Source organism: Falco punctatus, assembly GCF_963210335.1.
Source record: "Falco punctatus genome assembly, chromosome: 1".
Taxonomy (NCBI): domain Eukaryota; kingdom Metazoa; phylum Chordata; class Aves; order Falconiformes; family Falconidae; genus Falco; species Falco punctatus.
In genome coordinates, this window is record NC_137580.1 from 8,229,537 (window position 1) to 8,257,088 (window position 27,552).

At 38.1% G+C, this 27,552-nt stretch overlaps 1 long non-coding RNA gene across 6 annotated transcripts in view; it reads left to right on the forward strand.

Moving 5' to 3' along the window:
- The window catches only part of LOC308060847, a 60,018-nt gene that overhangs the window by 21,593 nt on the left and 10,873 nt on the right, over window positions 1-27,552 (forward strand). For 2 of the 6 annotated variants that reach the window (XR_013926934.1, XR_013926939.1), the window contains one exon: window positions 1-24,484. This exon is cut by the window's left edge. This is a non-coding gene — a long non-coding RNA (uncharacterized lncRNA). The remainder of the gene's footprint in view (window positions 24,485-27,552) is intronic. The other 4 variants (XR_013926936.1, XR_013926935.1, XR_013926937.1 and 1 more) reach the window with 4 other exon arrangements.

The following is a 27,552-nucleotide window of genomic DNA, read 5'->3' on the forward strand; positions in this document are numbered from 1 at the left end:
AATGGCTTTTCACGATCCCTGATAAATTAGCCCCTCTTTCTGGAATTAGAAACCAAGTGAACAGTGTTGATCACCACCAAAAAGTGGCGTGCTTTACCATTGGTCAGAAAATCACTTCAAGACTGAGAAAGCTGCATATGTTACCCAGATTAGTTTACATAGCACTCACTTTACAGTGGTATCCTATTTTATACAGGTGTTGAAACAACTCAGCAATGGAAAAAGACAGAATAAGTATACCATCAAACATAAAAAAGGAGTAGTCACCAAAACCCAAATGGTGACACTGCCTGAATGTACCATCTGTTTCCATTGCATTATACATTGATGTAGAAAATTGATATGCAGTGCTATTTCTGGGTAGTTTCTCATTTGCTTTTGTTAAAAATGGGCCTCGCTGAAAACCATCATGCTGAAACCCGCCAGAATTTGGAAGGAAGTGTTCAAACCAGCCTGGGGTGTTCCAGCCCGAGCCTGGATCCACAGCTAAATGGTGCAGCTGCTCACATATGTATAGTGTGCTGAACCACAACATTGGATCTAGACGCCACACAGCTTGTCAGATGTTCAGGCTCCTGGTCCAAATCGTCCACTTTTATTTAGGACTGTAACAATTGAATCATTATAATGACATAAGGGTTACCACCTAGCTACATTAACTAACCATATAATCAGTTAACTCAGGCAGCCAATGTGTAATAGCAGCAGTGTGGGTACCTTCAAGCAATACCAAGAATACAAACTCAGTTGTCTTTTGACTTAGTACGTGCAGGACAATCAAGTCACTAGAACAAAACAGGATCACAGTTTGCCATGACCATGATTGTGATTAATCTCAATGTAAATCACCATGCCAAAGTAACATTTTACCCTACAGCTAGAGGAAACTGAGTTACAGCTTCCTAACTCTGTATAACAGTCCAAATCACTTGCAGGCAGAAATGGAACAGCCAAATAGTTCCTCAGACCTGAGCTGGTGACATATTGTCTCTGTTGGAATCTCTGCTGGGTACAAGCAGATGTAAATGAAACTCCTCTCTGATATCCACTTCTTTCCCTGCATGACCTGTATTGGAGAGGCTTAAGAGACAAGAGATGCAGGAACCAGCCCCAAAAGCTACATGTCTGTGGTGGATATGTCTGTCCTCATCAGCAGATGTATTTGTGAAGCAAGCATTTACATGATTTTGCCTCACAGCACAAGGGGCTTTGGAATGTCTACTTTATTCCAAAAAGCACCGTGCTATCTTTCCTGTCCTCCGATTATTCTGAAATGAGATTTTTCTTTGGTTTAGTACTCTCCATTCATTATTATATTTCTTTCATGAGCTTCTAGGAGGAAGAGAAAGGAGAATTCAGCAAAGATTTCTCAAAGAAACTTCTTGCTTTACTGTTTGAACACGCTGTAGAGTAGGGGTGCTAGAACAGGTGTGAATGCAAACCTTGATAACTTGTGTATTTGTGTTTCCAGAATGTAGACAATTTTCTTTAAAAATACAAACACAGACAAGGCTGAATGTCTTTCAGAACCATGGGATGTAAAGTAAGGGTTTATCTGTACAACTGCTGAGAACTATGACAATAATATCCACACCTATGCAGACCAGTGGAAAACGTAATTTTGACTGTAGGCCAGCAATATACAGGGGATACGTGTTCATGTTGACTTGTCACAGAAAAATTTGAATACATCACTCCACATTCCGGGCTTGAGCAGCAGCCTGGGAGGTGCTGAGCATTAGACCCAGTGTGTGGCTCCAGACTGGCAGGAGGAGGAAGGAAAAGGAAAAGTTAATTTGTCTTTCCTGTGTTCTCCATCTTCTCTCTCTGTAGAGCTTAAGAACTTGGATTATAGCTTTTTTTGTTATAATGATTGTATTATATGGGATAATGTGAACATCCAGATAAATGCATGCATAACAGATACTTGAAAGTTACTCTTTTCTATTCTGTAAAAGATGCTGGTTACTTTCTTTGTATTATTTCTTAATGAAATGGAACTTTTTCATTTTAAAAACCACAACTGGCATTACCTGTTGATCAAGCCACTGCTTTTTAAAAATGTGAGGTCATAGTCATCAAAATAGTTCCATAGTAATTATATTCTATTTTTATTATTTATGTTGCCATGCCTTGCTGACAGAATGCCAGAGAATGAAGAGATCAAAATTAATATATTTATTGAGAAATTTCAGAATCAAGCCTGCAATGCATTTACTCTACAGGACCTGGGAGTAGGGAAGACATGGTGAATTTGGAAGCAGAGGTACAGTGAATACAAGGTAAATTTAGCATTTGTTGTAGATATCTAATGTTACTCTGCCTTTTTGACAAATGAATTCTAAAGGGCATGCCTTGCATAAAAAGAAAGTATAGTCACTTTGTTCTGATTGTATATAGGTATTGGATAACAGCATGAATATTGCCATTAGGAAAATGTGAAAGAAACCATGGCATAATGAACACAAATTATTGTAGATAAATTGGTAGTATAATTTAGCTGCAGGTTTGTGACAATATGAGGGACCTCAGCTGTTTGACCTAAGGCTGTAATCCCAAATGGTGTTGAAACTCCTGTTGATTTTAATGTTGCTTATGTGTCACAGAGTCACTATCAGATTTTACATCACATTGAACTTGCTGCAGGTGTTCTTTCTGAAACTTGTGCTTGCTAATCTACTTTCTGGACAGCATAGAGTATGACAGCATCACTGTCAGTCTGTCTGCAGTCTGTGAGATATATTCCTCTTTGGGAATTTTACAGTCCTATTTCAGTTCCACCTATAGGGACGGAGATGCTGTCTGCTTCAGAAAAGACCTTGATGAGATTTCTGCCTGCTTGTTAAACTGTGTTTGTAATCACAGGTTGGGGCCTGCCTTGTGTCTTTACCGTGGCTCGCTCTTGCTTAGTTGCATCCCTTGAAGCATTTCACTGTCGTATCTGAAAGATGTGAATATCCGAGAAAGAACTTGGTTTTGCAGTGGCTCTCCTCCCTGCACTTACTAGTGCTTTTTTTTGTAGGTACACTGGGCAAAGGAAGCATAAACCTAACTAACAGACCTCTTTAGACTGTGTGCTTTTCCCTTGTTTGAATATTCTGCTTCAGTGGTATCACCTAGGTTAGCTACTGCCGGAAAAGGAACAGGTTGCTCATGATTTTCAAGGATCTGACTCACACTGCTAGTAACCCTTCAGGGGGACAATGGAGCACAGATCTGTGAACATTTAATTAAATCACATTTATTATATTAGTAAGTTTTCATATGCTGTTGGATCTGAGAGCAGGAAAATGTTAAAATATGAAACTAGATAGTTCTATTTACTGTTACATATACCTGTCTGTGAGCTATGAATACTAGCTAACTCCAAGCAATAAATGCATGCCCAGCCTATATCTTTGTCTAGACAAGACACATTTTAGACTCTTATTCCTGTTTCATACTATACATTCCTTTGGAAGCAAACCAGGAGTACAAATGGAAGCAAACCAGGAGTACAAACCTGGAACAGAGACGGATTGTGTTTGTATGATCATGGAGTGCAGCTACAGGTCTAACCCACACTGTAGACAGTCTCAAGCCAGTATAACCAAAGATAGCAGATTACAAGTTTTTTTTAAAAAGAAATGCTCTTTCATGTCCCTCTCTTCCTTTTTTCCAAATGTTAGTTAGCAGGGCCTGTGAAATTTTTCTTTGTATGCCATAAAATTGAAACAAACAAACCTGGTACCTTATCACAGCTTGTATGGTCAACCGATGAGGCTTGAGGCTCAAGATATAAAGGACCAGATAAACAGAGGAGTTTCAGTTATTGAGGAGTGAAAAAATTCAGGCATTTAACTGAAAAATGGCAAAATACCCAATGAAAGATTTCTATTGGAAGTATGTACTTTTTATGAATACTCCCAATCAGTGATTTATTCAATTAAATATATTGTGGACATTGCAGAATATGCTTTTGAAAGGACTGATTATCAGAAGACCTTTTCTCCCCTTGGTTCTTTGTAAAGAGCACAGGGCAATTAAATGTATAAAAATGCAAGCCTTTCTAGTTTATCTGATGAACACAAACAGTTTCCATCCCCCCTTTTCACGAAGTCCTACAATAACCAAAACATGAACGTTGTGAAGAACTTCTTTTACAATAAACAAAGTAAAGCAGAGAGTAAATTAATTGTCTAAGGTCACAAAAAGAATCAGTGATGGAGATGTCAATGAAATTAATGCTTAGCATCTTCACTTTTACATAGATGTTATTCAGTCTTTTATATGTGTATATATTTAACCTGATACTGTCCTGTGATTATGAGGAAAAAAAGAAAAATCAGCCATGTTTCCCGCTCTAGATTTGCTCTTAAAATGGTAGCCATGTTACATTAAGGACTCAGAATCTATAGCTAGTTAGAGATTTTTCTCCTTACTAGAAACTCTAAAAATAAAACAACTTTAAATCAGTGCTAAAGCAACATTAAAGTGGTATTGATACTATTGAACAACGAAAGTGTATATATTTGTGGTTATCTTATCCATCAATAAAATATATAGACAAAAGAAGCTTGCCATCCTCGTAGCTGTTGACAGCAGCAGCAAAAAAGTATTGCCAAAACAGGGACTTTTATTGATCATTTATAAGCTAATATCTTTCACGGGACTGTCAGTCACTCTTTCACCTCCAAGATACAGATGTGGAAGGGTGGAAGTTTTGCTGCCAGCTGGTGAGGAGCTGCCAATTTATTCCTCCCTCTTGCACGGGAGTTACATCAACTTCTGGGGTGCTCAGCAGCTAGGAACAGCTGCTCAGTGTTGAAAATTTCAAAATGCTCAATTTTCTTCTTCACCAGGTGTTTTTTCCCACTGAGCCTGCAAAAGAGTTGGAAAAATAAGGTCTAAAGTAGATATAGTTCAAGCTGAAATAATCTATACAATGTCTTTAACCATTTTCCAGCTTCTGACAATCTCAAGACATACGCTCTTCTCTCAAGACCAACATGATGGCTCTCCAGCTAGCCAAGGGTATGCCACTTAGCACTGTAGCTGATGGTGGCATCCTAGGAAATGATGCCACAAGAATTTATTACTGTTTCACTCCTGTATAAATGATCTTTTGAAAAAAGGGAAGGTGTTTGTGTGAGAAGCTGGGAAACCTTGTACTACAGCCGCATTTGTTCTACAAAAGAGGTAACGAAAAAAGATTTCAGTTTTGCAGGCTGTCAGAGTTAATAGCTTTTACAAGCATTAAGAGAACACCATGAACTTGAAATCTGGTCATTCTTAGAACTCTTAAAAGCATCTTACCTACTAGAGAGTTTGTCAGCTAATTTCTGTGGAATTAGAATTACACTTTCCTTTTTTTTTTCCCGTTCTGCCATTGCAGGGAAGAGCACAGAAACTACAAAACAAACCTATTATACATGGGCTGAGCAAGGAAAACAACTACACATAGTCTGTCAGCAGAAAAAGGTAAATAGCCTTTTTAACAAACAAAAAATGGAGACATTATTTTCTTGTTAATCTCCAAAGGCTATAACAATGTTGAGTTACATCTATACATAATAACATGAGGAAAACAACAGTTTGGGTGTATCTCTTTAAATTTTTCTAGGATTATCTACTAAGAAAAATATTTTTGTCTTCCAAAAAATACTTATGTAAGTGATAGTAGATTTTGAAAATATGTAGACAAATACAAATTTGTCAATGGCCATAGAAATGGAAGCATTGCTGCTTTTGGGATGTCTTTTCCAATACTTAAACTTTGGGGAATAACTAATTAAATACTAAACAGTATCACCTTGTAAGGATACTTTAACAAATCTGTTTATCTTCCAAGGACATTAATATGTATAATGCAAGGAAAGAATTCCTAATCTGAACTGTGGAAAGTGTAGGCGGGCAGAAATCCATGTCTTCACTTTTTCCTTAAAATTACAACTGGAGACATTATTGGAAAGAAAAAAACCTCAAAAAATTCTTTCTGGGTGCTAAATGGTAGACACAGCACTTATTGGGGAAAATGCTAGACACCTTGAACAGTCCAAATAACAATACAATCTCTGTCAGAATAATGTCCATTACCTTTAAATTCTTTTGGGTTTGAATCCTGAGTGACTGTCTTGATTGTTATTTTTATACCCAGTCATTTGTACCATGCTGAATGGCTCAAGTTAATATTTCATTTTTATATGTCGAATATAATTTATCTTGATTAGTATCATCTAGTCCTCCTTTACTTTGAATGATTTATTATGATACTTCTTCAGTGTTTGATTAGGTAGCATTTAACACTGAATTCCAAACCTGTCATATTGTCTCTTTTAGGGATGATCCTGCAAATACTTACAACCAGGCATCATTTATTCTGTGTAGCCCAATTAACTGTGCTAGGAAGATACCTGGTAACAAGATCTGTGAAATGTTTGTCAGACTAGAACTTTAAATTTTAAGTATTCCAGACCAAAAATATTGCATAATGACACGTAAATGCAGAATTTACTATTTGCATATTATTTCACATTACATAAGTATGCTTTCCATTATATGATACATTATAGGTTTGTGAGAGAGAGCACAGTTGAAAAGTGACATTTCTAGAATCTAGGAAGGGGCTTAATCGTTTAGCTTCATAGTTATTGCACAGACTGTGTTTTCATAATCTCTGCAGTCTTTAGAGATGAACATTTGGGCCAATATTTTAACTCTTAAATCTCTTCTGTGTTTATTGATTACGTTAGTGCTCTCTTCTATTAGTAAATAATTCCATTTCTATGCTTCATTCATGAACTATTTATGTGCACTGAACTCTGACACAGTCATCAAATCAAGTGATTAGTGTATTAACTCCTTCTGTGTCTATTCATAGGTATCATTCTGCCCTTTTCCTGCTCAATGATAATTTGAAGAAGTTGGAACATCACTTTTATATGCCTTTATGTCATTAATATCAAAAGTAAAGAGGTAGAGACCCTGTCTAATTCTTAATAGCTTCAAAAAGATCTATTAACAGTCTGTTCAATATCTTTGGCCAAATCTCTGCAGTTGTCAAAGGGAGTACAGCTTTGTATAAAATCTGTTGATTTATCCTAGCCAAACATCATGCCCATAGCATCTGCACTGTCTATTTTTTGTACTTTAATGTAGTAGTAAAAATAGTTTCTGAGCTAGTGTCCACAGCTGGTTCAAAAATAAACAGAGGTTTTAAATCAGATTAATAAATACAAGTATGTTTCTGAGCACAGGTGTCAAATTTTGAATAGTTACGCTCCATAGCAGGCTACTAATTATCAGTCATGAGCCTTCTAGCATCTTCTACTGAACAATTGTACAAATGTTCATGAGTCTCAGATGTTTTAATTCTTTGAGATGGATCAATTATGCATCTAAGAATTCCTCCTGGACATGCCATGACAAAGGGGGTGGGGATGAGGATTTGTTATTATTTGCAAGAAGATTTTCAGCCAATATGAAAGTTGAAACACTACAGCAACCACCCGTCATCCAAATCTGAGAACACATAAACCAAACATTTCGCCAAAAATAGCCTGACAATTAGTTTTCTAAACTGTTCCAGGAGATCTTACGCACAGCAAATGTATTAAAGACAATGAGACTTTGCTTATGAACAATTTACAAATCTAATAGAACTAGGTTGGTAACAAATATTACTCATGCAAAAGAGAACGATAGCTCTATTAAATTCCAGTCATCAAAGTACATGGGAAGTTCTGCATACGGCCCTGCTTTTCAAGTCTGTCCTGATTTGGCTTCTGCATAGTTAAATTACAACTGAAATTAAACAACCTGATTTACAGTTTTTCTGGGTAGCCCTAGGCTTTTAGCCATGTAATGAGTATTTCTTGGCTTCATGAAGTATAGGACTACACATACAATCACAGAACCGTAGAAAGGTTTGGGTTGGAAGGGACCTTTAAAGGCCATCTAGTCCAGCCCCCCTGCAATAAGCAGGGACATCTTCAACTCGACCAGATTGCTCAAAGCCCCATCCAACTTCACCATGAATGTTTCCAGCGATGGGGCATCTACCACCTCTCTAGGCAACCTGTTCCAGTGTTTCAACACCCTCATAATGAACAGTTTCTTCCTTATATCTAGTCTAAATCTACCCTCTTTTAGTTTAAAACCATTACGCTTTGTCCTATTGCACAGGCTCTGCTAAAACATTTTCCCCATCTTTCTTATAAGCCCCCTTTAAGTATTGAAAGGCCACGGTAAGGTGTCCCTGGAGCCTTCTCTTCTCCAGGCTGGACAACCCCAACTCTCAGCATATAGAGCAGTTCCACAGACCTCCACCATGTCAAACACAGGAGCTTTGTGCTTCTCTCATGTACTGTTTATGGACAGCTTCTGTGGTTTTGCACATGAGATTATAAAACCACACTGAAGATGGCTCTGTTAGTATGTAGGAAAATTTTAACATTGGAAATCATTTGTGTATTATCTGCCTTGTCAGTTAAGTGCTCCTGATCTTTAACAGTAGATCAGAACATTTCCTTTTTCCTATATTTTTTGATACTGCCAACTCTGATTCTTTTCTTCCCCTGTGATTTTGATTGTAAATTTCCTTACCAGTTTTTCTTCCTGCAGTCGTTTCCATACAGGTCTTTTTCAGTAAAGGGAAAATCATTCTCAGCTGTTCAAATGTTGTGAACATTTTCTGAGCACTATTTTACTCTGTTGAAATGTTCTGTGCTATTTGATGCTCATTTTTAGTTTCATCCATTATTTTTAACTTGTTTTAGCAATCATGATGATTTATGTTTTCCTTCTGCTTTCCAAATGCTTATTTCAGAGACAGATTTTATTTTGAATATGGTTAAACTTATGGGAACATATACCAGGGCTATTTTGTACGCTCCAGTTTTCTGGGGAAACGTGGAATCTTTAACCTGTTGCTGCTCTTCAGTTACTACAGTTCCTGCATTTTGGTGGTATCTAGAGACCCTGCCATGCGTCAGAGCTCAAGCTGGTTTAACTTTCATTTTTATGAAGCGAGGTTTCTGGGCATCCAGTCTTGTAAGTCAGTTCCTTTACCTTTTGGGGGCTGTCTTGGAAATTGCACAGCTTCTGTGCAATTTCTGTGCAATGAGGTCCAGTGCAGAGCCATGCAGCTCCAGAGGGAACACAAGGAGGAGTTATTCTGTAAGAGAGCATTGCTGGAATGCTCAGAGGGCTTGAGAGCACCATCTAGGAGAAAAGACTCAGAACTAGTGGTTGTTGTTTTGTTTTTTTTTTTTCTAAAGGAGGATAGAAGAGAGGTACAGTAACAGTTTTCAAATATGTAGATTGTTTCAAGGCAAGAGCTATTTTTCATATCCACTGGCACACAAGGAAATAATGGCCTGAGATTGCACCAAGGAAGATCAGTTTAGATAGTCAGAAAGCCTTTCCTAGTGCAAGGAGAATTAAGCTCTAGAATGGGTTACTCGTGGAGGTTGTGGGACTTTCCTCACCGGAGGCTTTTCAAAACAGGTTATGTTAAACATGGTCAGGTGTGGTTTTCATAGAGTTGTTAATGCCATAGGGTTGTGACGTGGTCCTCTACAAGCAAGAGTAGAAGTAGATCAATTGATCGGGGAAAATACTGCTCAGACACTGAACCTGGCAGCATGTATGCCAGTCTGAGCACATGGAATGAGCGAACATATGGTCTTTGTACTGGCCTTTTACAACTGCTTGCTACAGATTTTGGTTTGAGTTACATCTGACTGGTAAAGACAAGCAAACAAATCTTTTTTGTTTGGGAGAGGCAAAGGATTTTCTGAATAGCCGTTGTTTCTGCAGTTTCTGTAGTTATAATTTGATAAGTACAGACATGTGTGTACAAAGGGCTCGTTTAGCTGTAGCCTCAGTTTCTATAATCCGGGTATAGACAGCACAGTTTATGTTCTGTCATGATCTGAGTGGATGAAGGAAAAGCTAATAAAGCAAAGATGATGAGGTGATATATATATATATATGTATATATATATATATTAGTCAATACAGTTGGTTGTATTGGTCAATAAAGTTGCTTGTAGGGGTCAAAAAGTGTGTACTTTGGCGTTTTCACCTTTGGAGAGACTTGTTGAAAGGCATAGCTTAACAGGTCTCTGTTCTTCTCAAATTAGTTGTTACACAGTGCAAATCAAATTTAAAATTCAAAATTATTAATGGCTAATTGAGGGCTACTGAGAGATGAAAATGTCCTAGATGGTTGCAAATTGTCCCAGTGTCACTGTCTACTTCTCTGCTCCAGTGCTTTAAAATGAGTCAGTAGTCAGCTTTAATTTGTTCAGTTTAATTAAATTCCACCTGAATAAATGTGTTGCACAAAGCTGAAGGAGATGCTGAAATTTCCTGGATTATGTATGCAGTTCAGATCTAATTTGATGGTATGCAGCCTTAGAGTGTAAGCTACTCTCTTCCACGAAGGTGAGCACCCTATAAATACTTAAAGAATAATTTAGATGAACTTGTAAGGAAAATTATATAAAGAAAGCAAAGCAAAATTGCACGTAGAATATTTTTAAATATGCCATCATTGGTCTTAGCATAACGAAAGTCATCAGTAGATCAGAAGTATACGTCACTTTCAAACAGAGTCCCATTAAGATTAGCAGCTTACTTACTTAGCCTGATACTGTCCTGTCTACTCATTACATTAATTAAACAACTAGTACTGTAATCAGATAACATAGCATTTTCTGCTAAGATGTCTTGCCTTTGGTAGAATGACATTTATGAATTATATTTGTGTATATGATCTGTAATGTAAGGAATTCAAATAAATGCCAGGTCACTGTCCTCTTTCTCACTCATTGCAAAATGGACCAAAAATACTCCCCCCTCTCCCAAACCTCCTGGCCCACAGCTAACTCATGAGCTGTGAGACTGGAAAAAAAACAACAACAAAACCCCCAAAATAACCCCGAATCCAAAGCCAATCACAAACCACAAATAAAATTAGAGGATGTGTTTAGTTCAGCAAAGGATTGTGTTGGTACATCCTCAAATCATGTACAATCCTACTGGTCTAAAACTCTTATCAGTTTAGTCTCTTAACTGTGTTCCGGCTGGTAACATCCTTCTCAAAAGAAGGCAACCAAAATGGGAATAAATTCCTTATAAAATCTTTGCAGAGAGTGTTTGATTTACTTATCAGAGATCATGCTGACTGACTAGAGTAAAAGAATGGCATGGTTGTATTTTGGATCACAAACGGTGCAATTATCGTATACGGTTCATAAGGAATAAGCAGATTAGCATTACTGAATCTGCCCAGCAGTCCATCCAGAGTAGGGGTGCACAGGAAGTTTCTGCAAAACTAAGCCTAACTGGCTGATGGAAGCACGTTATCCAATTTATCATACTGGTTTAGGCAATGAAGAAGCATGGTGGATCCGCATCATTCAGGTAGCCAGTGCTCACAGAGGCTGGGGATAAATCTTGTCCTTTCACAAAACAAAATAGATATTGTTCAGAAATTCCTCTTCTCTTGTGTTTTATTTAACAATAGTAACTCTTCTTCAGGAGCTGCATAGAGTTTATTCTCTTGTATGATTTTACAGTACTTTACTGTAACTTCTAAGTCAGTGTAATTATCTTGAGACCTTCCTTGCAGGGAAATTCACATGGACTCCATTTCCTCTCTACATGCTCCTAAGGTAACATTCCTCGTTACTTCAATTCCACTGAATAGTGTGTTCAGATCTATACCTTCCTTTCTTCTGAATCCTTGCTTTGCAAGATCTGTTTAGTCTAGGACAGTCTTCCAAAGGATAAACTTCATTGCCTGAAAGTTTCAAAGCAGTTGATCAAAAGCAGTAGCAGATAAATGACTAATGATTTAAGAGACTACTCCCACTGTATATGTTTTTCTGAATTCCTGCAAGTAAGATATTTCTGTACTGTGTAGACATAAATAATTGTTTATTATATTTTCTCATTATGGTGATATTTTCATTATAATCAAAAGTTAAAACTTGCCTCATCTTCTACCAACATTTAGAGGTAGTCATAACTGTTTTAATATTTATAAAATTTAGAAAATTTAACAGCTGTGGCTTTTGTTAATAAAAGAGATGTCCTAGGTCCTTAATTTTTTTCCACTTTCTGACACAAAAGAAGGAGCCTAAGATACAAAAAATTATTATGTTGCTGTAAAATCCCACATGTATTTACACAAAGATAGCAGCTGTGAACTTAATTTTTCTCTTATTTTCTAGATTATTTTCATATGTGGTAGGCTTTGGAAATCCTGATATGTATAATCACACAAAATTTCATAGAAGTCTTTATTTGCACATTGAAAATAAAGTCCAAATTACTGAGTCTAAGATTTGTAAGGATTTGGTCCAAAGACGAGCAACAAGCGTCTGAAAATGGGCAGCACTTGCCAGTAACAAGCAAAAAGCCAGGCTGAAGAAGGGTCTAGGTTACTCACAGATAAGCTCTGGAATATCTTACACATCCTGCTCTGGGTTCCAGTGCCTTCAATGGGGTATCATGAGATGTGAGAGAGAGCTCAGAATATCAGTTCAGAATAAGCTGAGCAGACACACGTACAGGCAGCTGATAGCAGCAGTAATCCCTGATACAGCTCAAACCCCACCCTTCTTCAGGCTACCCTTTCGACTGCTGGAAGGTGACTCCATCCAGCTGGGATCCAAAGCCTGGATATCATAGAGCCAGAAATTGTCATCCATTTTTTGAAAGAATTTAACGTGCATTCACTTTTTATTTCAGCAGAGACCAAAAGAAGGATTAGTTTTGATAATGTGCCCAGAGATTAGCAAACACTCTTGGGAATCCACAGACTTATGTTTGAAGGCTCTAATCCGCAGATCATGTCTCCCAGGAAATTTTCCAAAATGCAGGTTTACACAGTGACTTCCCCCTTGAGGTCTCTTTAGCTTACTGAACCTTGCGTCCCCTTCCATGTAAATGCCATTCTGCCTACGGTGGCACTCCTAGGTGTGACAGGAAGGTTAAAAGAAAGGACTGGCTCTTCCCAGAGTGCTCCAGACTGACAACAGCTCGGAGGGGAGGAGTACACTGTCAGCATCCGTGCAGAGAAGGGCAAGTAAGGAGGGTCAGGGGGGCAGTCTGAAATGTGTTCAGCTTTCATTTTAAGTTTGATGGTATTTGGAACATTTCTGTAATCAAAAAAAAAAAAAAAAAAAAACAACCCAACTCTGATATCATAAAACAGAGGCTGTCATATTATTAATAAAGTATGCAGCTTAGGCAAAATAAGTACGCCTGGGGCTAAGCGATGACCCCCTCTCTCCTCCAGTGCAAGATTTTGCAGCCTTTGTGGAGTCAAAATCCTAGATTTGAAAAGTACAGGAAAAATTTGTTTAAGAAATTGCCTCAGCAATATGGACACTGTCTTTAGCCCTGCTACAGACAGGAAAGACTGGAAAGGCTAATGGAGTAGCTAGTGAAGCAAGAAGCGGCTCACTGAAGCAGATGATGGGCATAATACTGGATAGCCTTGCTACCTAGTTGGGTAGGCAATAGAGCCCTATGATTTGAAAAATCACAGGTTGCAGGTTGGTATTACAGGGGGAGGCTGGAAGGCAGCAAGTGCTCTTAACAGTTGTTTCACCAAGAAAACAGTGGAAAGACTTTAAATACTTTGCGTAGAGAATAATGGATTGATTTGATTACTAGTAACAGAGACCAAATTAAATTCCTAGAGTAAAGTAATAAATATTAGGTTTAGACACCATTCAGAGATCAGTGAAAATTAAATTGTACTGGTGCTCAGAGAGCTCTGTTTTTCCATGTTTCCCCCCCAAAGGGCTGCAAGCTTTTGCATTGGATTAGGGTAGCTGCTCAATCCAAGGCACATTTCGTTGGTTTGCTCAGGTGAACTCTATTGTCACTGAGCTACAGACTGTTCCTCATTTTCTGACACGACCATCAGTTTTGTTCTTTATGGAACTATTAACAAAAATGAGAAAGAATATATGACTCTGTTTATCTTCCTATACTTGGTTCTCACCCTTCAATACAGTTTTGTCAAGTCAATTCATTCATTCTTTGAGTAGGGAGAAGTGGAGCTCACTCGGTGTGTCTGCTTTACTAACTGATGTGGGGTTAGAATGGATTGCATCTGTCCTGTGCCTAAACCTGTGTCCACACTGTGTTTTATCAGCATGAATTTCACGCTGGTTTCCTTTCTGAGTTTCACTGGGCATGCTGGGAGAGCTGACTGCTCCACCTTTCTTGTTTCCACCAGGAGAGCAAGGGATTGGAGTGACCTGTCTCTTGAAAGAACCCCTGCATCAAACTAAATCGGTGATACAGCTGCACCCACCAAGCTCACAAGCAGTTTCATTTAATTTTCCTGGATTTTTGGTTTCTGGCTCATTACAGCATTAGTGGATGCTGGAAACTGAAGATTACCCTTGTTACTGCCAGTGAAAGCTGGTGGAAGAGTGACACGTGTTTGTAATAAGATGGTCAAACTTAGCTGGATGTCTTTGGCACTAATAAACCACAGCTTTAACCAGCTCAGGACAGAGTATGCGGAAAGGGTAAGAGCAAGTATTGAGGTACCTGCAGGAATTTTCTGGGTATTAAAACAAAAGAGAAGAGAGACTTCATCAGAGGCTAGAAGGACATCTTGAAGTTAATAGCAGTTAAGTTCTGGCGTGAGGATTAGATAAGGATGAAGCATGGAAGTATGTGGTTATTGCTGACCAATCTGTATTTTCTCTCAGCTATGTACACTTTTTGTCCCTAGTACTTGACATAGCAGGCTTCACTTGCAGCATGCAGTAGTTAGTGTAATACCATACACCTGCGCCATGCTGGTGTTCTGACACTTGGTATATTTTGGAAGTGTTTGAAAGGCATTTTCTCAGTATGGTACTGTTGCATATTTTTTCTTCCTCTTCACAGTGTCATCCGAGGACTGTTGAGATATGTGGAACATGAGGATCTAATGGTGGTGTCTAAAAATATGTAGTTCTCTGCAATTTGTGCCCTATTACTGCAGCTGTGCACCATCCCAGCAGGTGAAAAGCCAAAGAGCCAGTCTCACAAGAAGTTGGGGATGCAAAACTTGTTGTCCTGGCTGTTGGGACAGGAGAGATTTAAGGCGTGAGTTTCTTTTTCCTAAATTTATTCCTCAGTCATTACATAAGGCCCTGACTGAGCTGCAAACACACAGAAGAGTTTAGGTTTTGTGGCACGTACTTTTCAAGCCCCCCATCGAATCATCCTGGAGGCGTCCCAGTGTACTCATTTAGCACAGCTGTGTATCGTGCCGCCTGCCTGCATCCAGCACACCCCTGGGTGCAGAGAAGCTCAGTCCCCTGCCAGTGCTTTGCTGGATGTTCACGGATGGGGGCACACGTAGCTTAAGGAGGAGGTTGGTGACATGCCCTCCACCTGGGACAGGACAGGGAGAAGCGGACAGAGGGGGCACGGACAGCACAGATAAATTTCAGGAATTCGGGGATGTTGCAAGAAAATCATTACCAGCTGATTTTAGTAAAGGTCAGTGTCTTCTATGTTTACCCTGGTATAAATATATACGTCATTGCCACTCACTACAGAAGAGAGAAGTATAACAATGTTCTAATGCTCTAATTAAGAGAGTAATTTTCTAGCAATGCTTTAAACAGCTTCCTTACTTTTCTTTCTTTGTAGTCAGTTAATAATCGTGACATTTTTCTTGGCTTTAACTGTGTCCCTGAAGGCATGTTAAAGACCCCCTGTGATTAAAATAGTGGGAATCATGTTACTGAAGTGACATTAACAGAGATATTTATTAAAATTTGGCCCCTGCTGTTTGTGGTTTCTCAAGATTATACTTCTTTAGCAAATTTTAAAATAGAATTACATGATGCCTGACAACTAGAAACTATGCTATAGCCCAAATGTTAAGTGAGAACTAGAGAAGTAATTATGGACTGTCATAACACCTGGAAACAGAAGTGCTAGTAGATTGTTTAATGTTGCATTTAACAGATCATTGGTTTTGTTGCTGATGTAAAGCGCGTCTCTTGGCATGCTGTGATTGTACACAAAACGATCATGTGGTACAATATGCTATTGTAATGTTTGTTAGGTATTTGCAGGGCTTATCTGTTGTTCCTAAGACTGGTGGAAATATGACGCAACTTCCTTTGAGACTGCTCATGTGAACAGCATGTTCAATAAATACTCAATGTGACATGTATCAGAAGAAAACAAAATTGCTACTTGACTGCAACCAGTTTATGCTTTCTCCTGAATCAGCAGCTCATGTTTGTCTTGTAACTTACACAACAGTTCTGTTTTCACCTCTACTGTTTATTTCCCTTTCAGGCAACTGCAAAAGCCAGAAAATGGCCTTTGTGATAATGCCACTGAGGTTTAGAGCATTAAAGCAATCTCATTATCAGTTTACATCCCCCGTTAGAAATCGGAGATTGTTCAGCACATCAAACAGTGGAGCGGGGGCATGTAATGTGCAGCCCAAGGGCCAGATGAGACCTGCTGAGTCATATAATGTGGGCTCCAGCTGCCCTCTTCCTGTAACTGAAGGATGGGGACAAAAGAGCAGAACTGCAGGCTGGCGTTGCTAATGAACTTGAACCACTATACATTATTTTCCATCTGCATACCAAATATGGTTATATGCACTTATAATACATGTCTACAGTTTATATGCAAATTGGATGTGGCCCTTGGGCTCTTGGTAGGTAACCTGTATAACCTTCAGGTCCGTAGAAGGTAAGCCTCTTGCTAATGCTGGAATTGGTGCATGGGGCTAGGGGGCTGCCTTGCGGCGTGAGCCTGGGTTGCTCTTTGCTTAAAAGCAATAGAGGAGGACTAATAGAAACCACTTTTGTTCATCTTCCACGCTAAACTCTTTGGTACACAGGCAAGAAGGGAGGGAAAGAACATTCTGTGGTTTAGATACTCGCTGTATAAATTCTCTCTCCCTCAAACCTGGGATCTCAGCAGCCATGTACATGTAAAACCCCCACCATGTCGGTGAGCCTCCTGATGGATCTGCAAATGACATTGCATTGTCAATTTTTTTATGCTGTGGAAAGAATTTTAATTATTTTAATTACTGTTTCAGAGTTACTGGGAAATAAACTCAGTATCTATCATTACTTCATCCAACTGTGCAAATGAAATATATAATTGATATAAAATGTTTTTGTCATACGCAGTTTGAACAAAGATCTATGATAGTTTAAAATTCAGTGGATTCTTCTGTGGTAAAGTTCTATTAATGCATTCATTAACGAGAAATTACATTACAATGTCTGTGGGGCTTACTTCAGTGAAAGAATGATTTCTTTGTTGTTAATTTCATCTTGATGTTACTCCCCTCTATTTAGCTTCCCCAAAATGACGTTTTTCTAAAAATCAGCGCTAATATGGTAGTTAACCTTTCTCGGTATTATTAATACTGAGATACAGTCATACAAATAATTAAAGCTTGAAACCCTCTATTTTACCCACTGTTGCTAAAGTTCATCACAACTTCAACTGTATTCTTTATTTCACAGATCTTCCCTTTAAAATAGAAATAAAGACCTTGAAATTACAGATGAGGGTTGGCTGACTGACATATATAATGTGAAGATTCTTTTTACATGGAAAGAAGGCACATACAGGTATTGTTGATGCATTTGTACCAATTTCTCTTACTTCTAGCAAGGTACAGAGTTCTAATGTAATTTTTATTATTTCTTTTGTGATAAAACTAATATTCAACAAGATGTGGTAGAGGGGTTATGTGAATCTGCCACCCTGAAAGGTACACAAATACTTTATTCAAAATAACACTCAATTTTTTATGTATTTATAATTAATGTATTAATTATTACCAAAAATGCCACAAAAGAAATCTCTTTTCTCTTTCGTGGGGATAAAATCTGAGTGTGACCACCCTTCTGCAAATTCTGGCTTTGCTTGTGGAAAGGAAGGTGTCTGTGCTGGGCCACTGACCTCTGGCAAATTATGGGTAACAGATGCTAGAAGATATATTTCTACAATGTCAAACATGAGGAAGGTTCATTGACATTGACTTGCAGCACCACTTCAAAAGGTGAGGTTAAAGTGCATATTTTTTTTTTGTATTCTGGCAGATTTTATTGCCGTAGATAATTTCTTCATTGTCTCCTGTGCAATTGTCTTGAAAATGTACACATTTAAAATTATTAATTCATTTTAGGTCTTAGTTTGTGAGGTTAGAGGTTTCTATTTTCTAGCTGTTGTTGACAGTCATGAGGGAAGAAAATCTACAATTTCCTTAACAGAAAAGCTGAAATTCTCATCCAGTCACTTGATTCTAGGAACTCAGACCAGCTATAGGGAGATGCTTGATAATCAAGTCCCAAGAATTGATATGGTTGCCTCTGTTACAGGACTTTCACTGAGAAGGAAAATAGTTCCGGTGTATTATGAACTGTAAACGAGTATAGACCCTGTGTTGTCCTAAATCCTTTCTGAGCAGCTCATAAGAAGAAACCTTAATGCTATATGAATAAATCAGCTGGGGATTTCTTTCCTCTAAATAAATCCCAGTGTCATAAAAGAATGTCACCTATGTATCTAATAAGAGCATCATTGATGCTATATACCAATGCCTTAGAGCAAGGCCTGCATTTAAATGACCACAGTCTGCTCTGCAATAAACTTTATGGCAGAGACAACTTCTGGGCTCTCTGAATTATCCATGTTATCTGGCTTTAGACTGAATGATGCTTTTGATGTACTATGAAAACGGTAACAAAACCCTCTAACAAACCAAACCAACCAATCAAACAAAAAACAAATCAAACCCCCACCTTTCATTTCCTAGAGAAAATCTCAGGAGCTATCAGAAATGTTATGAACTACAGAAGACCAGGTGAATCAGGGAAGTGTACTGTTCCTGAAAGGTTATGTACAACCATCCATAATTAAAATTCTTATAGAAAAGTACCACGCCACTGAATTTTTGGTCAGAGTATGCAATTTGCAGTATGCAGACATGTTGGGTGGCCAGTTTGCTGCCATCAGTACTCAGCACTGTATTTTCATTCAGATTCTTAGAACTGAAGCACACTCCGTAGTTCCGAGTTAGCTTTTAAGAGGCAGAAAAAATGGCCAAAACATAAAAGACTTCAACTGGCTATATATCAACCAGTCAACAGCACAGTGCAAAAAAGCAGAGAGACATTTTATTAACATTTCAGGCAGTTCTTGTTCTACTATTCTAAGAAGAGGCTATTCTTTATTTATCCTTTCTTAATGTAGGAGTGATCTTGAGATGCAGCAGTAGTACAGCCACCAAATACAAGAGGACACATTTTCATTGTGTTTAGCAGTCGTAGATGTCATAGAAAGAGGGTAAGTATTAAGAACTAGCATAGTCCAAAAGCCCCTCAAATTAAAAACAAAGGATGCAAATTTCTTATACATGAACATGCCAGGAAAGTGACATTGGGAAAGTAATGTCTACCTCTTAACAAAGAGGGCTTTTTGAAAGTAAAAGTGAAGAGATATAGCAAAGCAATAAATACAATGGAGACATCAAAAGAACCCATCAAAAATGATTACATCAAATCAAAAAAGATTAAATATTTTAAGGTGCAAGACAGATCAAAGGCTTCTTAAAGATATCAAACATGTGAAGCCTATGAGGAAATTAGGATGCTAAGAAGCAAAGACAGAAATGAATGAAAATGTACATACCACCATTTAAAGTGGAAAATGAAATACAGTATTCTAAGGTCAGCCAAAATATTTGCTACTAATAATCCTTTCATCTCTTATTAGCTGAAATTAAAATATAGAATGCATAACACCTGAAAATTCATGATATGATTGAATTTGCCATCACAGTTATGCAAAAGAAAAAGCCTAACCTACTAATTACTTAAACTTCTTTGAATATCCAAATAAAAGTAACGGACAAAAAGAAATCAGTGACAGGATATTTAAACATCGAGAAAGACTCTGACTTGAATTCAGCAGAGCTGAACGAAGTATTTTACTGGAATAGTTATATTGATGCCAGTGCTGAAGCTAGCCCAAACAGAACTAGCTCAAATACCTATGCTAGAAGAATAGTTTTTGATGTAACCATATCGGTGAAAAAGCTGCGTTATGAACCATCTGTTCTGTGAAAACATATGATTTTGCAAAATTTTATTTTGTGAAATTGTCATTTTCCCTTCCTACTTCTTACTTCAGAATAGGCCTAAGTACTGTTCAAAAAAAGGAAAAAAGAAAGATACACAAATACTTACCTAAGAAGGTGTTTTTAAACACAAATTTTCTTTCTAACTTTGTGTCCACAGCTCCAAAACCAGGAATTAGAAAGTAAAGGGATAGACTTTCAGGCTTATAGATAAAGGTTAATGTGACCTTTTCCCCATTAGGTTTTGTAGACCAGGCTTCCAAACATTTGTCTTTTCCAAGTGCCCAGAATACACCATTTGAGGGTCTTGAAGACACCAGCTAGTTCCTTAGAACTTGGGTCATGACAGGATGCTACTTTGTGTTTCTCACTGGGACGATACATGTGGGTTCCAGGTTTCTCCTTCCTTTGTGGCATTCTGTCTCTTTTGCTTCGATGGCGATGTGGTTTCTCGGGATGTGATGAAAATGAGCCTTCTGCAAGAACAATGAAACAATTGGTGTTACTCATCAAAGCAATGGCATTGGGCAGGCAGGGAGGAGAAAGTTCAGATTTTTTTCTGTTTCAGAGGTACTAAGAGTATGTGTGTGTTTTGTAGACCAAGGAACTGCTGGAGAGGGACCTGGGAGCCCCTTGTAGAGGCTGACACAGTATATAATGCTCTGTCTGATAATAACCAGATTATAGCTCCACAATTCCAACAAAGAAACACAAGCAGAAACACAAGCGGTATGAAAGTGAGTATCAATTTGCCCATTATCTCTAATGAAATTAAATAATGCATATGGGACCACACGTTTGAAGAATAAATACACATTAACATTCTTAACGGTGTAAAGATTAGGGCAATATGACTTTTTTAAAAGCTTTCATCCAGGGAAAAATAGCTTACTGCTTGCTTTAAGTAAGATTAGTTAGAAAAATCCTCTAGTACATCTAGAACAAAGTCTGAGTGGCAACAGGCAAATATTTTAATGTGGAAAGATTTTTATTGGTTTTAATTAAGCAATGACATTTTTGTTGAATGCCTTAAATCTTTAATTACTGCCCAAAAGCACTGAGCATGACATGAGTTATTTACTGAGTCACTGTGAAATATAGTTCAATATTTTTTTTATAAATACTTCATATAGAAACAGCAGAAGATCCTCACTGGAAAGAATGGTGATTTTAAGTAAATATAGGTGTTTCAGGGCCTTTTTTGAACCACAGGGGAGTCATCTGAAAGACTCCCAATGGCTTCCACAGGAGCTGGCTCAGATCTTTAATGAGCTTTAGCGCTTGTAGCAGTAGCTAGAGAAATGTTTTCCTGTGACTAACATTAGCCCAAATCCCAGATTCTGTCCTGAAAGGGAAGCCCTGAATATGGTTTGGGGTGGGGGTTTTGTGTTTGTTTGGTTTTTTTTAAACGGTGTGGGGAAGGTAACACCTAATGTAAATCTTGGGAAAAGTTTCAGATGACGACGACAGCAGCTGCATGCATGGATGTAATGTAGAACATCACATGGATGAGGTTTTCACAGGAGTTCGACACTCCTCTGTTTCACAGCATTGTTGATTTATAGTCCAGATCAATTTTGACATGGCCATGAGACACACAGTACTGTACCACTAGTAATGAGTAGGTATTTATGAACAGCAACAGACAGCTAAGCTGAAGCAGGTAAGAAAACAGACATTTATACTAGAGGTTTGCCCTTAATCTTTCATAAAAAATGGAAGCAGGGCCTACAGCTGAAGTGTACGAATCAACTCTGCTTAAATTTTAAAGTCTATGGCCTACGTAGTGGGGCAAGCAGAAGAGGGAAGGAAGCAGCAGCAATGCCACTGTGTGCATGAAGGTACCTCGTGTGTAAGGTGGTGCATCTTTTCCAGGCTTTCCACGTACTTAGAGGAAGGAAATGATTGTTTTCCAGGCTCACTAATAGCCTGCACCTGGTTCCTGGTCTAGATTGTTTTCTGGAGAAGTAGATTTCTCTCCTCTGAATGTGTCTTCCCTCCCCAAAATAAGGCAATTTGTGATTACAGTAACCAAAGGAAAGGAATGAGGTCAGAATACACCTACAGATGATACAGATCCCAGTTGGATATGCAAAGTAAACATTTGAAACAGCTGGGCGATCGTAACATACAACGATTTCCTCCCCTGCATTCAGAGGAAAATGAGATGTTGCCTGCAAAGAACGAACTCTGTCCAGGAACTGTAATGGACACTTGCTCTCATCCTTCAGATAAGGTGGAAGCAGCCAGCCAATCCTCATGAACCAAAGCAGTGAAAACTATGTAAGTGTATCCACTCATGTTTTCTGATTTTGGGGACAATGGTTTTACTTTGTGCAGGAAAGAAATGGTTGCTGAATATGAGCAGTGATCACCAGAACAGCAAAATTTGTGGCAGAAAAATGGAAGCATAGTTGTGGTTTACCCTAAGAAGAGTAAGATGTGATTTTTTTTTATAGGCAGTGCAATCCCATTGTCATACAGTACATATATCTGAAGTTCTTCTGAGGAACGTACTGCAGGTGTATCTCAACAAGAGTGAAGAGAACGTCTAGGTCAGTTATATTTTTAGAGACTAGACTTAATGAGGATGAGAGCCCAGAGCAGCAGGAATTGGGGAAGGAGCCTGGAGCTGAGGACTTTTACTGCTCAGGTGGCCAAGAGCTGGGGGATGCTGGTGGTGGGGACTCTGTGCACCCTCTGCACTCAGCAGGGCAGACTCTTTCTCCAAAAGGGTCACCTCCTCAGTACATCTAAGTTTGACAACTTGGCTTTGCCAACACTTTTCTCTAACACATCCCTTCTGATAAAAATCTAGAGTTTTTGTCTGTAGGAAAGGGAATTTATTCTGTTAATCACAGACTAAATCCAACTGTTCCTACTTCTGTTGGCATAAGCCCAGGTGGTAGGCCCTCTGAGCAGAAAATCTGCCAACTGGGAAGTCACAATAGGAAAAAAACATCTGCTGTTTTTCATGTTAAAATCATGGGTATACTGTGGAGCCCAAACCATGGTCTTAAGTTTTCCTTTCTCTGTAGAAAGGTTAACAGTATGTGAAAGTGTCAATAATGCCTGATCACCACACAGAACATACCTCCAAAAACACCTAGGGCTTATTTAGGACTCAAATATACATCTCATAGATGGTCCAGGTATGCATTTTTAGCCTCTAGATAGTGTTTACCAACTCACACGAGAATAAGCAGTGGTTGAAAAGGAGGAACTTTAACCCATGCTTCAATGAAGTGTTTTTGTTGTTTTTTTTTTTTTTTATGTAGATGTTGCTTATTGAGTTTTCATGAAAGAATGAAAAAAACACATAATACTTGATGAACAAAGGATATGCAACATTACAGAGGTAAGAAACTTGCCTCCATATCTCTAGGGCTTGTTAATAAGGCTTCCCATCTGACCTTCCCTGTCTCACAAACCTAGCGTATTCAGCCAAATTTTAGACCATAACTTCCATGAAGAAAACCACCTTATCAAAGGCCTTGGCAAAAATATGTGTAATTCTGTTTGACATCCTTCATAATTTTAGAACAGTAACTCCTGATTAACGATGACAAAAAGCCCAATTATTTGAGACATTAAAATCTGCTATGTAAAAAATTTCAACAAGAATACATTCTGAACTCCTTGGGTCTATGTTTGTTCAGGACTTTCAGCTTTTTACAAGATCAAGTCACAGGTATAAGGCTGAGCACTGCATCTTGTACCTACTTCACTTAAAGGAAAAGAACCATCTAGAAATCTTGATGACGTTAGCAGAGAGGAGACCAAGATGGAAGAGTTACCTTGGATTGCTTGTGCCTTATGCTGCTGGAGATATCAAGTTCATAATTGAAGTGATAATGTGGGTTTTTTCTTCCATGGGGAAAATGTTACTACATTGCTGTGTGAGTAACTTGTCCCCAACCAATTTTCCAAACAATATCTAACATCGGCCTGTGAAAGTTTCCTCCATTGAAATTCAGTATGAAGTTCACTACAGCAATGGTATCTAGGGTCTGATCGCTTGTGCACTGAAATGAAATGATAGCCTTCTGTTCATCTCATTATGCATGAAATTAAGATAGAATCCAGGAAAGATATTGGCGTTTCAAATGTATTCTTGTACTGGAAATGTGCTTCTCTCCACTACTCCCGCAACTTCCTTGTACTTAAAATGGTAGTGTGTAACATCCTCCAATATCCAAATTTTCAGTGAGAGCCAAGAGGAGCCACATTTCTTGTTATAGGGATGGATGATGAAGAAAATAATACTAACATTTTAAGAGCAAAGCTTTAATTATTTGTATTTCTTGAATATGGCCATCAGTCTTAAGTGATTATTTTCTACTGGTAAGTATTACCATTTGCTTTTAGTGTGGCCTATCCAACACTGTCATAAGAGTTTCACTCCAGCTATGTTCCATGTGCTCATATTCAAGTTCTTCATGTCACCGTTGTGTATAGGAAATTTTGGTTTATTTTTATGAGACAGAGACCAAAATATTTACTAGGTGGGATGGAAACAAGCAACTATCTAGATAGTTGCTAGTGTCTGTAGTAGTTAATTCCACAGTCTTATACTAAGTGTAAGTAATTTGCTTCTCTTGTAAAAGTAAACTTTACTATTAGCACATAAATATATTGTGCCAGAGGTGAAAAAGCTGTTGACTACATTTACCTCTGAACTTTGATGCATTTTATAAAATTTTCAGGTCCTTCAGGCCCTATAAAGATAATAGCTGAGAATTTAAACTGAAGCACTTGCAGTCACTCTGATTTCGGTTTACATTACAATTTCATGAAAAAAAATATTGAGAATTCAGTTTTTCATTCTTTCAGAGGCCAAGAAAATAAAAGCTTGGAAAAGTTTTAGGACATGAAAACAAAACTATCCCCAGTCTTTTGGCTCTTACATACTTTTAAGCAAACAAACAAAACCCCCATTGGTTCGCAGCACCAAATTTCACTGCTTTCAAATGAGGGTGTATCTTTGGTACCTCTTGATTCAATTTCCTAGCAGCAAGGGGGTTTGGTGTGGGGTTCTTTTGGTGCTGGGAGGAAGATGGAGTTTCTTAGCTGTATCTGAATGTTACGTTGAACAGATTTCAAGACAGCATTTCCCTTTTGTAGAAACTTTCTCTAATATCTGTAAAAATAACAGAAACCTTCCAAAAATTGTTTGGTTTTGCTTCCTGCATTAACATCTCTGAGCATGTTTGTGTGAGTCACAGGTTGATGACCTATGTCTGTCTCCCAGTGAAACAGTTTCCTATTACAAAATCTATCATCGCAGCTGGCACTGACACCATTTCTTGAAGTGTTATCTCTGACATGAAGGAACAGGCAAGGAACTGGTGTCCTCTTTTTGTCCCTGTGAAATAATAGCTAATGCCTGAAATACAAGTACAGAGCAGTATTTGAACACTTGCTTTATTGCTCCCTGTGTGACCTTACCTTTGAGACCTCTTTTATAAAGTCCACATGTCTGAGCATATGAGGGTAAAATAAAGATGAACTATAGATCACTAACATTTTCAGTAATGTTGCTGTTCTTCCATTGAGAGAGTTGTGACAACTGTTCAATGCCTTTCTTCTCTTTGGGGCAAATGTTCAATGCCTTTGTGAAATAGTACTGTGAGAAATCTACACAGCATGCCCACCCCTGGCACACTTGCCCTCAGCATTGGATAATGACTGTGCACTTCATATAAAAATTAAAAGCTGCAGAATGTAAGAAGAACATGCTTGACTTACCTTTGTCTCTGTAAGAAGGTTTTCAAGGTTAACTTTTTCAGAGATGGGATAAGGAGAAATGCCTATTTGTGTTCCTTGACACTTACTTTCAGATGCTTCAAATCTTGCCTAGATGTGACTACTTGAGCTGAACAATTTTGGAAAACTCTGCAAGTATTCACTCATTAGCATAGAAAAATATTTGCTAGCCTGAATTTAAAATAATTATGAACTATGTCTGTGAATAAAGATTGGCAGAGAGGGGCTGCTTTGTCAGGGCTGTTCTCTTTGCAATTTATTGAAAATTGTCCAGTTTGCCGAGGTTCATGCAGCTAAATACACACTTTATTTTTCAGCATCGCTGTTCCCTAAAGACTTTTTCTAGCCTTCACATGCTTCAGGTTTTGCAATGACGATGTTGGCTGCTCCTGGCTGAAAAGGGAAAGGAAGGGAAAGCTGCCTGACATAGATGGAAGGGGGGAAAGTAGGTCTCCTTAGAAGAGAGAAGTGTGAGAGAGCTGGCAGGTGAGAACCCAAGGTAGAGGATATTGTGACAAGAATGGGGAAAATGAAGCTTGTGCCAATACAATTTTTTGGAGTGACGTTAGGTCTGTGTGCCTGACTTCTAAGTTGTCCAGGCATTGCATTCAGTGTGTTGTCAAGCTTCAGCTAATAAATCCTGCTGCAAAATAAATGAGAATTAACTGGGCAGGGTACCTTAGATAAGATAAACCAGGTCTGGGACCTAGGGAACTCAGTTTATCGGGACAATGAGCTAAGATAACAGGGAGTCAGGCTTTAAGAGGTTCTAGAAAATAAAGTAGGTGAAAATGGAATTAAACACTGCTATGTAGTCAGGAAATCTAAATGGAAATATTTCTGATATTTATCAATGTTACAATGTCGAAGTTTGCAATATAATTTTTTTCTTTTAGCACTGGATGTATGAGTATATATGCATATGTCCCTTCAAATTCAAATCTGCTGTAGCATAGGCTCTTTCTGTAACTTTTAAAGTGAAAAGCAGATTTACAGAGTATCATATAATTCAGGATGGCAAGTATATGACAGATTGGAAGCACTGTAAAATCTGGCTATATCATCGTTTCACTATGTCGTGCTATGGAACTGCTTGGTTTTATTTCCTCTGCATGGCACAATTTATTTAATTTCCAGGAGTCTTCTGCCTACACATGGTGGTTGCTGTTTGATGAGGCAGAGAGATACAGACATTCACTGGAGACAGACATACATAGCTCCTTATTGAGCAATTTATATTTGCCTCTAAGTTACAGGACCATTCAGATTAAAAGAATGCACTTGTCCTTTGTGTATGAAAACTATCATTTTTATAGAACATACACATATATGCATTTGTGCATGAGGTAAACAAAAAGCATTGTACAAATTAATCACCCAAAATATTCTAACTGGCTATCCCAAGAAAGACTGTAAATAACTGACTAAGATTTCTACTAATAATTTAGAAAAGGGACTACATGTTTTGTGATATATAGGATAAATCTATATTTAGGTTTGCAAATAGTAGCTCTATTTCTAAAATTTTGATGTGCTCCTATATCATTTGAGAGGGAGTTTGATATAGATATCCTCCTCGCATGTCTTTCAAATCTAAATATTGATGAGTAGTGTTCTCATTCTTTTAAACACGAATATTCCTAACC